The sequence below is a fragment of the Bactrocera dorsalis genome, chromosome 2, assembly GCF_023373825.1.
Source record: "Bactrocera dorsalis isolate Fly_Bdor chromosome 2, ASM2337382v1, whole genome shotgun sequence".
In the NCBI taxonomy this organism is placed as follows: Eukaryota; Metazoa; Arthropoda; class Insecta; order Diptera; family Tephritidae; genus Bactrocera; species Bactrocera dorsalis.
Window position 1 is genome coordinate 62,615,913 of NC_064304.1, and position 12,909 is coordinate 62,628,821.

At 39.2% G+C, this 12,909-nt stretch overlaps 1 protein-coding gene and 1 long non-coding RNA gene across 2 annotated transcripts in view; one reads left to right on the top strand and one right to left on the bottom strand.

The window, feature by feature from the left end:
* Positions 1 to 695: 695 nt before the first annotated feature.
* On the bottom strand, positions 696 to 1,483 carry LOC125776825 (uncharacterized). Its single transcript, XR_007422001.1, has 2 exons — positions 1,261 to 1,483; positions 696 to 1,156 (listed from the first exon to the last, which is right to left on the bottom strand). It is a non-coding gene; the product is annotated as an uncharacterized LOC125776825 (long non-coding RNA).
* The window catches only part of LOC125776725 (uncharacterized), a 34,804-nt gene continuing 23,374 nt past the window's right edge, over positions 1,480 to 12,909 (top strand). Inside the window, exon 1 of the transcript XR_007421908.1 lies at positions 1,480 to 1,800. The gene's annotated coding sequence lies outside the window, so the exon portion shown is untranslated. The remainder of the gene's footprint in view (positions 1,801 to 12,909) is intronic.

The following is a 12,909-nucleotide window of genomic DNA, read 5'->3' on the forward strand; positions in this document are numbered from 1 at the left end:
CGATATCCTAATGAAACTGGGTGCTCGTGTTCTCTGACAAACAGTGAGGACGAGTTGGCCGGCAGTGTCTCCCCATATAAGGGTTTCGTTAAAAACTACTAAAAACGCGATAAATCAATAAATAAATACACTAAAACAGTAAATATTGCACCCATGATGATTCAAAGAGATTTTTAGGAGCCTTTGTAGACGTGGCACCCAAACTCGGTAAGTTGTGTTATAATGACATTCTTATATTGACGAAGTCGGTGGTGCACAGTGGGTATGGCTGACTTTTTGGCGAAAATATTTTAATAATAAAATACACTTACGTCAAAAATGAGTTTTATCTGGTCAATACTTCTCTTAGCCCTCATATACATACCTAATATACAAATTTTCGAACTTCCTGTTAACCTTATACCACATAAATTGGCGAATACGGTTGTTATTTCAATAAAATTTATAGAACATATTTATTCTAATATCTCTGTATCTTTTTGCCTAAAATGGATATAATTGTTATTAGCGATTTTCAGACCATCTGACCTTGTTCCATATACATATATGTATGCATAGTATCTTTACGTTTATACATTATAAAAGTGCTTGAATTTAAGTTCTCAAGCATACCTGATCGATGCCAAAAATTAATGCAGTCAGCACATTGTTTTCTCTGGGCTAAACTTTTTCTTTTATAATAATATACATACATATACATATTAATTATTTATGATATTTATTGAAATAAAGTAGAAAATTATAACACATTTTAATGGTTCGGTTCTCAATGCATATGAAATGTTATCGGTCTGAACCTCATATCTCTAGTATAACGAATTCAAATCCTTTATTTGGCTTTTTACGTCAACTAAATATATTAAAATATTAGGTTTTGTCACATATGCTTTATTTGAGGTTGATTTTAATAAAATTTTCTTCAGTTTTTACGTTTCATTGTCTTTTACATAAATATCAATGATTGATCTCTGCCCACTTGTCTATAGCTTATTCTTTTGACATAAAGTAATATGGAACGAATACTTGAATAAGCCAATTTTACGCTCAGTCAAAATTACTTACACATATGCATCTTGTCAGACTGAATTTGATGCTTTGTAAAGCAAAGTAAGCATCACGTTGAACGCAATGTCGACCACATAATCATCATCGTAATCTAAAGGGAAAAAGAAGTCGAAAGGAAATTAACAACACGCGATACTTAAAATAATTTCGTAGCCATTGCGTACATATGAATTTAATAAATACAAATATACCTACACAGTATACCCACATCAACGTCTGAAAACAAATTTATTTTTGTTAAACCTACCGTTTGTATGTGCTAATGTATATTTATGTTATTTGCTGCTATACCCCATTATTTTTGAGATGACGTTCCAACATCTCATAATTTCCGTTGCGTGCTAACGTAATTTCGTATAATTTATTTCGAACAATTTTGCGGTTAGGAAACAATTACAATAATCGGAATGTGAACTGAAACCCATACATTTAAGTTGACAATTATATAAGAATTTTGAAATATTTTACTATTATTATATTTTGAAATATAATATTAATTTTAGTACTCTGTGTTGCGAGAGAGGACAACAGTTTTGTTCACCTAAATCGGGGATGGGAAAATGTTTATCCCGCAAGGTTATAATTGTGCGAACGAAGGCTAGATAAAGGGAATATCATTTTACGGAAGGAAGGGCATAAAAAGTTGCGAAAAATTCAATTACATTCCTAACAAATAAGGAAGGCTAAGAGAAATACTTTATGTTCTAAAACGTCAACCTGAGGATCGAAATCCAAGTAATTTTATATATAATAACTATACTATATATAACTCCTATACTGACAGACACATAAGGTTTATCTATTTTAGGCACAAAGATATACTGTTATGAGCAAAACACGCTCTCTCATTTTAATTGAGATAAATCACATATTGGCCGATATATGCGGTACAAAGTTCGCAAATTTTTATATTAAGTATATGGGGGCTAAGGGAAGTATTGATCCAATTCAACCCATTTTTAATATACTGACATACCATTATAAGAAAAGGATTATCCCTTAATTTCAGTTATATACCGACATTTTCGACCAAAAGTAAAATATATGAAGGTACCACGATCTAAATAATCGGTACCTAGAGACTTGGACATGTTTTCTGGAAGTGAAAGAAGCAAGTGGAATTTAAAATTGTGCTATATGGGAAATAGGCATGGTTGTTGTCCATTTTCACAGTGTGACATAAGAATTTAAAAGGAATGCCACGTACTAAATTTAATGAAAATCGGTTTGTCGGGTACCGAGATAACTGTTTTCACCAAAAGTGGGTCAGGTGCATCGTAAAATTTTAACACCAGCTCCTATAAAGCAGTTATTGATTTATAGCGTTTTTAGTAATTTTGAACAGTACCGTTATATAAGGGTAGGATTTTCATCCGATTTCATCCATTTTCACACTATCAGTAGAAGATCTTGTAATATTCATACTGGGTGTAGCTTATTGTAGCTTTAGAGGTTTAGGAGACATATACTCGTACATTAAACTTCCTAAAGGGCTGGATCACGCCCACTTATTCAAAATTGTTTACCAACACGTGCTCCTGGCTACTGCGATCGATTGTGCCAAATTAGAGTTTTATAGTAGGTTTTAGTTTAACAGCGATTTGTGGGCGTAGCAATGGTCCGATTACGCCCATCTACGAACTCGAACTTTTTTTGTACTAAGAAACCTTCATACCATGTTTCATCGAGATATGTCAATTTTTACTCAAGTTACAGCTTGCACGGACGGACGGACAGTCAACCGAATTTCAACTTTTGTAATCCTACAGTGAGTTGAAATACTGTTCACGTAATGCATATTTTACTTTTCTCATTGAATTTCATCCAAATATGGCAACACTTCAAAAACTATTTTTTAATATATGACATCGACATTCTAGTTATGTATTAAAGCGTACTACAGCGAAAAACAATGCGGAAACAAAAACTGGTCTTCGGTCTGACGAAACGAAAATTAATCGTATTAATTCAGATGGAAGCATTTGGACATAGTATAGTGATGCAGTGATGGTGGTTCACTTATGGAGTGGAGTGGTTTCTGTGGCGGAAAGGTTTTTTTTTGTTTTTTTAAGTAGGAGGAAGCATCAAAAGGCGAAGTGCGGAACTTTAATCCGCTGAACCTAACCTACTCCCACCTCCAGACTCTCCCACGGAACCACCTGATTAGGTATTATTATTAGGAGTGATAAGACAATTAAGTCTCCTCTATAGCACGGACTGACAGACGCCCATTATGCTCTATATGTCTAAGTTTTGTCATGATTAACGCTGCCGCTTCGCTGACAGCATTCCAGTTCTCAGTGGACTGGCACATACGTGTCGTCAAATTTTCCACCGTAAAACTACCACTAGTTTTAAGTTTTTCCCTTGTACTTAGAAAGCCAGGGGGATAAAAGAATATATGCTCGGAGTCTTCTAAGCACTCTGAACACGTCGGATTCGGACTAATGTCGTGCTAGAATCTGTACAGGTAGCTTCTAAAGCACCCATGCCTACTTAGTATTTGGGTTAGGTGGAAATTGAGGTCCCCATGTCGTCTGTCGATCCAGGAATGGATGTCCGGTATTAGTCTGTAGGTCCACCGTCCTTTAAGTGAGGTTTGCCACCGCTGCTGCCATATCGTTAAGCTTTTCACTCTCTTTTCTCTTTGGCTCCTATAGATGGCTCTGGTAATTTGTAAACTCGTTCGTATTCGTCACCCTGGATGTCAATGGGCATCATACTGGCTATTTCTTCAGCAGCATCACTGGAAATTGTTCGGAAAGCACTGATAACTCTTAGTGCCGACAGCCTGTGCACTATGTTTATTTGTCTGGCATATGCTTTGATGCCCAGCGTCTGGATCCATATTGGAGCCGCATATAACATAGCCGATCTCATTACCTTTGCGAGTAAAAAACGCCGGTTGGAACGCACGCAGCCTTTATTTGTCATAATTCTTGATAAGGCATTCAGGATTTTATTCGCTTTACCTGCAGTGTACTCTAGGTGATCCTTAAATTTGAGCCTTGGGTCTACTATTACTCCCAGATATTTTAGGTGTGGCTGTGAATGAATCTCGGACTCCCCTATGGTGAGAGATACACTTTCCTCTACTTTTCTTGTACTTATGAGCAAGACTGCTGTCGTTTGCTCAGCCAGTTTTAAACTCATTCAGGAGAACCATTGGCGCAGCCCGTTTATGCACTCATTGCATTTGCTCCGGAGATCGTCTAGATGTTTAGCCACTGCTACCACAATAAGGTCGTCTGCGTATGCCACGCATTTCGCAGTGTCAACGACATCGTATAATGCGTCAATGGTGGACCTCTTTTTCATAAAGCCGTATTGTCTTTCCGATAATCCGCGGCTTTCTGGATTGCTATCTCCAAGCGGTTTCTAACTATGTTTTCAGATACTTTGCCAATAGTGTCAAGCATGCACAGAGGTCGATATGAAGATGGTTCCTCCGGAGGCTTAGGTTTAGGTAGTAGAACCAATCTCTGGACTTTCCATGTGTCGGGAATATTCCTTCTTTTAAGCACGCATTGTACATTTTAACGAATAATTTAGGTTTCAGAGTCATGGCTTCTTTTAAGAATCTGTTTGGAATGCCATCTAATCCAGGCGCTTTGCTGCTTTTAATTTTTCCGGCTATGGACAATATTTCTTCTTCACTATCTAGCAGTGGTGACTCTTCGACTTCGGTTAGAGGCTTAGCATAAGAAATACAGCCGTGTTTTGGAAACAAAGTTTCGACGACATTTCTCATAAAGGATGCACTTTTGGGTTGTTGGGCCTTATTTTTGAATTTTGACATACAGATTTTGTATGTTGTTCCCCAGGGGTCTTCGTTTGCTTCCTCACAGAGTTTTTCAAAAAATTTCTTTTTACTGCTGACTTCAGAAGCTTCTTTTGACTTTTAAACATATTCCTAAGACTGCTTTTATTTTCTTCACTTTGATTACGTTGTAGGCGGTGTCTAGCTGAGTTGCAGAGTTTTCTGAGCCTAGTTATTACTTCATTCCATCAAAACACTGTCTTCGGTTGTTGCGGTGTGCTGTCCTACGCATGGTTGCGTCGTAAGCTGTGGACAAATTTTTTTCGCACTGCGGATACCAAGTGCATGGCGTCTAAGCCTTGTATATTTTCTGAACTCCAGGCCGTCTAAAAAAGTTCGGCATCAAAGTCTTTTTGTTTACAAGTTCGTTTTAGGCATTTGCTCCTGCTGCGGCGTTCCGACCTCCGGCATATGAGATTTCGGCAATAATAGTCATGTGGTCACTATATGTAAACATGTCCGACACCGCCCACTTAATGTGCCTACTAAGGGCGTCGTTGGCGAATATAAGATCGATTAGAAAGTTTTCAAAATCCTTAATTGAGGCACTGGGAGGAGCATAGCAGCTAACAAAGTATATGTCTCGTATATTTGCCGATGTGAAAAAATTATGTCCTCCGGATCGAGACATAAATGGCTGTCTGTTTAATCACGTCAAAGCGAAATGATTCAAACCACCAAGAAGCACCAATAGTATTTCTGAATGACTTAAGTGACTTGAGTATTTTCAGTTAAGCTTTATTGTGTTTGTTGCTTTTTTATTTATTTATTTATTTCTATGTTGGCAATTTATTTTTTAAAATTTATTAGAGAAAACTTTATTAAAATCCTTCCAAATTTTAATTAAATTTTGAATTACCGATATATTTAAATTAGAAAGCCTCTTCATTTTGGCAGTTTTCTTTTGATTTTCATCCAATTATCTACAATCGATATGAACATATAAAAATGTGAATTCCATCGGGTTGGGCAGGGATGGGCACATTTTTAGCCCGCAAAGTTAGCAAAGTGCGCACGGGGGCTAGATGAGGGGAATATCAGTTTACGGAGAGAAGGGCATAAAAAGTTGAGAAAAATTGCGAAAAAAATGAATTACATTCCTCCGTAACTTGATGTTCATCGCAGAGTGGTTGCGGCAATACTGACATTGTACACAAATTTAAGGGTGGAAGTTTACTTCATATCGGAATTGTACAGTTGTGTGAACAAAAAGGGGTAAACATAATTTGCAGAGTTTAGAGTTTCGCATTAAAATTTGTTTTTATTTACCTTTGCATTGTGGGAAATTTTAATCACTGTTAGGAAAAAATATATATATGTTATGTTATGTATCTAAAAACAATTTTATTTAATAAGAAAACAGCATATTTTAAAACTTCACAACACCTTATGGTTGTTTCTATTTTGTTCACACCACTGTACATGTGATAGATCAGTCAATGGTGGTGGAAAATACGTTGCTCTCATTTGTAAATATGGAGTGGTAAAACGTTGCTCTCACTTCCCTCTTCATGTTTGCCCGCGATGATCCCCTCACCTAGCCCTCAAAATGTGCACTCGTGCCCGCACGGGCAAAATGCCACTGAGGGCTAATGTGCCCGTCCCTGGGGTTGGGCATTCGGTTTTCAACGATGTTTGGATATTGTGTCTTTAAGCTCATTTGTAGATTCAACACTGGATTCTAATACGTTTAAGAAAAGTTGACTTGAACAGTTAAGCCTATGGTTATTTTCTAATGCGTCTAACGGACGACAGTCTTCAACCACCCAATCAGCGCAAGCTTCTAAAGCAAATTTTTTATCCTCCTTACTTACTTTCTGTCTGGGCAATTCTTTCATATGGGAAGTAAAGCATTTGTGTGCATTGAGATTGGGTCTGCATGCCATGGCTTTTGTACACTTTTATGCAATTACGACAACATACCTGACAAGAAATATACTTCCGTCGTCTTTAACTATTTCTGAAAACATATGCCAAATTGCCATTCGGTTTTTCACTAAGATTATAAATACCCATAGCAATTTTTCCCACCAAGTCTTCGTTAGACTACATTGAGTAATAGTAACTTGAAATAAATTAGAATATATAAATATCAGATTATCTACCTCTACAAAAACCATTAATACTAAAATACTGACAAAAGCATACAATAACAAAACACTTTCTCAGCGCACGACACAAAATTTACACTTTTATTCTTTAACTTATTCAAATTATTTTTATTCTTTCCTTCAAAAAAGTGAGAAAAGTCAAATTAATTGTCTACTATTGAGAGAGTCGTAAATTGTTGTCACTCATAAGTGTAGAAATACCTTGAGGATTTTTTTTGTTTATGTCATAGTAATTTTTTATCTTTATATATATAAATCTTCTGACCGTGTGTTTGCCTTGGAATTGCTCCTAAACGGATGGACCGATTTTGATGAAATTTTGTGTGTACGTTCAAGGAGATTCGGGAATGGTTTATATTTACAATTTGGTCCACTGGAAAATGTTTTTTAAATTATTTTTTCATTTTTAATAAATTTTTAAATTTGGAATGTTTGACCGATGGATGGCGCTACCATCGCAGTATCCAATATTCAAACCTTAAATTGGCGTAAACGTGTATTAAACAAAACGATGCCAAACAAAAAGGCGACATCTGTGGATCAAGTTTTTATCACATCGCTTAATATCTATAAAAGAAAGTGATGTTAGTTACTACGCTTATAACTAGAGAACGCCTGGACCGATTTCGGTGATTACCACCAATTCGGATAGGTCTCCTCCCAAACAAGGAGAATACTTTTTTTTTAGGGTAATTCCAAAAAGTATCTTTTTTCCATAAACATTTTTTTCAATTTTTGTTTGTTTTGTTTTTCAATATTTTGATTTGTAAATTATTTGAATAGTTCAATTTCGGTGGCTTGCTTTTTTATTCCGGCTATTCAAAAGAAAAATTATTCAGTAAAAACTTTACGTGCGTTTCACACAAAGAGGTCAATTGCAGATTGAAATTTGTTACGAAGCCACGAAGAGGTCGCCCTAATATCGGTTCATCAAAGTATGGCAGCCAAAGGCAAGGCAAGGCAAGAAGTACTCCCAGGATGCGGTGACATACGTGCGGAATTATGGATCGCGGTCAATAAGCAAGCGATCGTCACGATGTCACAGCACGACTTTTCAAACAACAGTTACGATGTTTCATGGAGTTTATCTTGGAGTAGGGTAGGTACATATATGTGGTACTGTTAGATGCTAAATGTACTCTGTTCAGTGGCAAAAGAGAGATTTGTCGCACGTACATATTCTTTGGATGGTGGATGGTTGTCACACCAGATCAAATTGATGAACTCATTTCTGCGGAAATTAATGATGCAGAGAAAGATCCAGTATTATATGAAGTGATGAAAACCAACATGCTTCATGGACCTTGCGGACACCACAATCACACTTCGGTTTGTATGCCTGACAATAAATGCGCGAAACATTATCCTTGTGCTTTTCTGAAACACAAGCTGGAAATGATGGATATCCACTCTATCGGCGTAAATATCGAAGTTAACAACACATCAAAGTTGACAACACATGGGTCGTACCATATTCGCCACTATTGTCTAATTCACATTCAAAAGTCATGTGAATGTTGCGTATTGCAGTTTGGTGTAATCGATAAAATACGTTTGTAAATACGTCACCATAGGAAGCAACATGGCGGTTATTGGTTTTAAACGACACGGTCGATACGTGAACTGAAATAAAGTGCTTTGTAGGATATTTCTTTTGAAATTCATGAACGTTTTCCGACTGTTGTGCGTCTCGAAGTTAATTTGGGGAATGACCAAAGAGTCTATTTCAACCCAGAGAATACAGTACAGTCAACAGAAACACCACCAGCAACAAAATTAACATTAGCGAGTTTTTTCTCAACTTCCGTCAGTGATCCGTTTGCGAGAACATTGCCCTATTCGAAATACGTTGATATTATACATGGGATGCATCATCGAAGAAATTGTTACGCAGGAAGCAGGGTCATCCAGTAGATGGACATCCAGGTGTGTTCTCAACTAATGCATTAGAATGAACTTACACAATCCACCCGAAAAACGAATGCCACTGAAGTTCACACACATTTCGCGATGATCAGCCTTCAAATCCGCGTTATGGGATACGACCAAAAATTACATTGCCGAAGACATTTTACATTGCATACGCTAAGAATTGGAAATGGGTCAATACTGATTGATACTTCCCATGGTCTGATATCAATCCCATATGCCGTTTATCAATTCACGAAAGATGGACTCATCACGAATGTTTATACGAACATTGGCCAAACTGTCGTAAGTACGATTCCTTGAGTGTACGAGCAATTTTAGCTGCCACAAATACCTATGTTGTTGACTTAAACTGGAAAATTCAAAGTCAAATTCCAGGAGACTTGCAATCATACAAATCGATCGATCGTCTGACAATGAAGACGACACCGTGAATTACCAGTGGAATTTGTAAATTCTTTGGAGAGGCCTGGTATGCTACCGCATCATCGCAATCTGATTGTGATGCACCTATCAAATATAAGGGACAGAATGCTTGATTCTATGGATTTCTTTTGAGTTCTAACGATTTGCCAATTCGGTTCAAAAGTATTCCGTTTCCAGTGAAAATTGAATTTAAAATGACGATCAACAGAATAGTCGCATAGTGGGTGGCATACATTTGGAAATGCTATGTTTTTCACACGGCCAGATATACGTGGCGTGCTCAAGAGTTGGAAAACCATCTTCTCTGTACATTTACGCACTGAAACAGAAACAAAAAAATTTTTTTTATCAAGCTGCGTTACATTGAAGAAAAATGTAGACAAATAGCAAATAAATGATTATCAATAAGATATGAATTTTTGTCTTTTCATTTCAAAACACATAATTTCGCGCAGGACAACGGCTGCGGGGTCAGCTAGTATTATATATATATTATACTTAAGTCCACGGTCTTGTATTTTTAATTAGGTGTGTCTAAGCACATAAATATAATACAAAAGATTATAGGTGTATGCAAAGCGCTCATTTGTGGATATATTTATGTTTAAAGAAATATTGAAAATATTTAGAAAAACTAAAAGTGTAAAGTGTATTTTCTGCGAGTGAAAACAGTGTCCAAAATTTAAAAATAAATAATTCATTTAAAATGGAATGGGGAAAAGTATTTATATCAGAAGAGCCTTGTTCAATTAAGTTATTATAACATTTACACTCATCAAGAAAGTTTCGACATTTTCGTAGCTCATTTTACCTTCGATGTTCGCAAGATACCTCAGGAGTTGCAGCTTGAGCTCACGTATATAGATCTGCAGTGCTCTACTCTTTTAAACAGTACATTAAATTAGATTGATAAATGAGGAGTGTACCGCGACCTTAGGTCTATTGTGCCCTCTTCTAGATCATAAGGGCTCACTTAGCCCCAGCATACTGATAGAGTCCAATATTCTGCCGGGGGCTAGTGAGACGATGCGATCCCTATCCGGAAATATGGATCCAAGGGCCTTAAACCTGCGTCTACAGACTGCTGTGCAGTCGATCAGCAGGTGTTCCGGTGTTTTAGGCTCCCTGTCGCAGAACCGCCAGTTAGCGCAAGAAGATAGGCCCATGATATATAACTGCCTATTCAGCTTGCAGTGCCCGGTGTAAAATGCGACTAGTAGCTTGAGTTTATCCCTAGGGAGGTTAATTACAAATTAAAACCTGCTCTGGTTGTACCCCCCAATTAGCAACTTGGCATGTCGCATACTCGTTGCCTATGCTTTCTACTGACCTCTCCTTTTTCCTTGCGGAGCAGCAACTTTAAGGTGTGAGGACCCACCCGAGTGAACGGTTCGGGTTCTACCGTATTGGTGGAGCATGTGGAGCGGGCGAGCTCATCAGCCAATTCGTTACCGGCATACCTTTGTGACCAGGCACCCAGATTAGGTGCACCTGGTTCCGTTCAACTAGGCTGTTCAGCCGTTCTCTGCACTCCTGCACTAGTCTCGTAGGAGGAGATCGCTTTTAATGCCGCTTGACTATCGCTAAATATGGTTATTCGCTCATTACGATAGTTTCGATGGAGGTTGATCTCTTTGCACCGACTTATGGCAAAGACTTCTGCCTAGAGTATGCGCGGAAAACTTCCCATAGATATGGAGAGCTTTGTGCATGGACCCGCGATTCCTGCACCAATTCCTCATTCATCATCAGCTCGAGAGTGGAGTCGTTCCACTAATCCTTGCTGCCGAGGGTAACCTTAAACTTCTTCGTAAATTTGACTGTTTTGGTAATGCTGTCTTATCTCTTCCATCCTCTGGGACGAGATTACCTTGCCTTTGCCACACCTCTCTGCCGTTAATTGCATAAGTGTGTGCTTGGCTACTTCATCGATCACTAAACGAAGCGGTGTGAGTACAAACAAGGCCTCCTGTGCTACCGTTGGACAAGTGCGCATTGCGCCCGTTATGCAGACACAGGCTAGCCGTTACAGTTTCCCTTCCGAAATCTGCGACGCTATTGAGGCCCAGGCCACCGCCCCGTACGTGATTATCGGTCGCACCATCATGGTGTACAACCACCTAACGACCCTTGGCTCGCAGCCCCAGGATTTTCGCGCCTGCCGATTGCACACTGTTAATGCTTTTGTCGCTTGGAACAAGGTCAGGTTTACATGCTGCTTCCACCGTAACGTAGAATCCAGCGTGAGACCAAGATATTTGACCTTTTTGGTCATCTCTATCTCTCTACCCCCAAGTGTGAGGTTCCTGAGACCTGCGTCTCGTGAATGGAACTACGGTCGTCTTGGAGGGGTTGATATTCAATTCAACCCCACTACACCACCCCTTTGCTAGGTTTAAACCTCTTTGTATTAGGTCGTCCCCGACAAGACTCCATAGCAGGGGTGATAACACACCCCTGTGGGCAGCTTCTTGTTGTGTCAAGACGAATCCTTGTATCTCCTACTGTTGTCTCAGCAATTCTGGTGCGCAGTACGGCTTCTATCCATTTGCCCACCGGTGCTGCCAAATTCCTTTTCCACAGTGCCCTGGCTGCGCCCCTGTGAGACGTTAGGCTGAAGGATTTAGCCAGAGAGTAGTCCTTCCCTCTTACTTTGGGTATGAAGATCACCTTAGCCATCCTATATAATTCCGAGATGTACGCCATTGCTAGACTCTGCCTCAGCAGCCAAAACAGATATGGCAGCAGAATCTGTTCCCCATGTTGTAAAAGCGCTGGAAAGATGCCATCCACTCCCGGAGACTTGAATTTTTCAAACGAGACCATTGACCACTTGATTGAATCTGCGGTATATAATTCCTTAGCGATTAGCCAATCTGAGCGGGATGGCCTGTGTTCGGTCACGGCTGAATTGTCTCTGGGAAGCGCGCCCGCGGAAGCTCCGTAGCTCTGTCTTCTTGGCTGGTCGTAAATGTCCCATTATTTCTTTTGATTGCTAGTACTGTGTCAGTCTTACCTCTAGCTAGTGCCTTATGCAGCCGAGCCGCTTCTGGTGTGTAGGTTACATTTTCACAGAATTTCCTGAAGCTTGCTTGCTTTGCAGACCTAATCTCCTTATTATATAAGGTGAGGTTGCCCCTATATTCTTCCCAGACCCCTGTGCGCTTAGCGCGAACCTTACAATTCTGTGGTCTGAGAGGGAGGGCTCCGTTGCAACCCTCCATGGTGAGACCAATCCGTTCGTAGGCTTGTTGCTCAAGTTGATGTCAAGCACTTCTTTCCTGCTTAACGTTATGAAGGTGGGTTCACACACCACATTCTCTAAAGCTAAGTTACTGCCTACTACATACTCTAAACGAGACTCATCTCTTGCGTTGCAGCTCGTACAGCCCCATTCCACGTGGTGGGCGTTCGCGTCACAGCCGATAATTAGGGGGCCTGTATCTTTTGCAGTACACCACTAGTCTTTTCATCACCTCTGGGGGTGCTGTGGATGCCTCCTTGGAAAATAGGTGGATGCCAGGACGAAGTCCTTGCCTTCGAAGTCCCTGGCTTGCA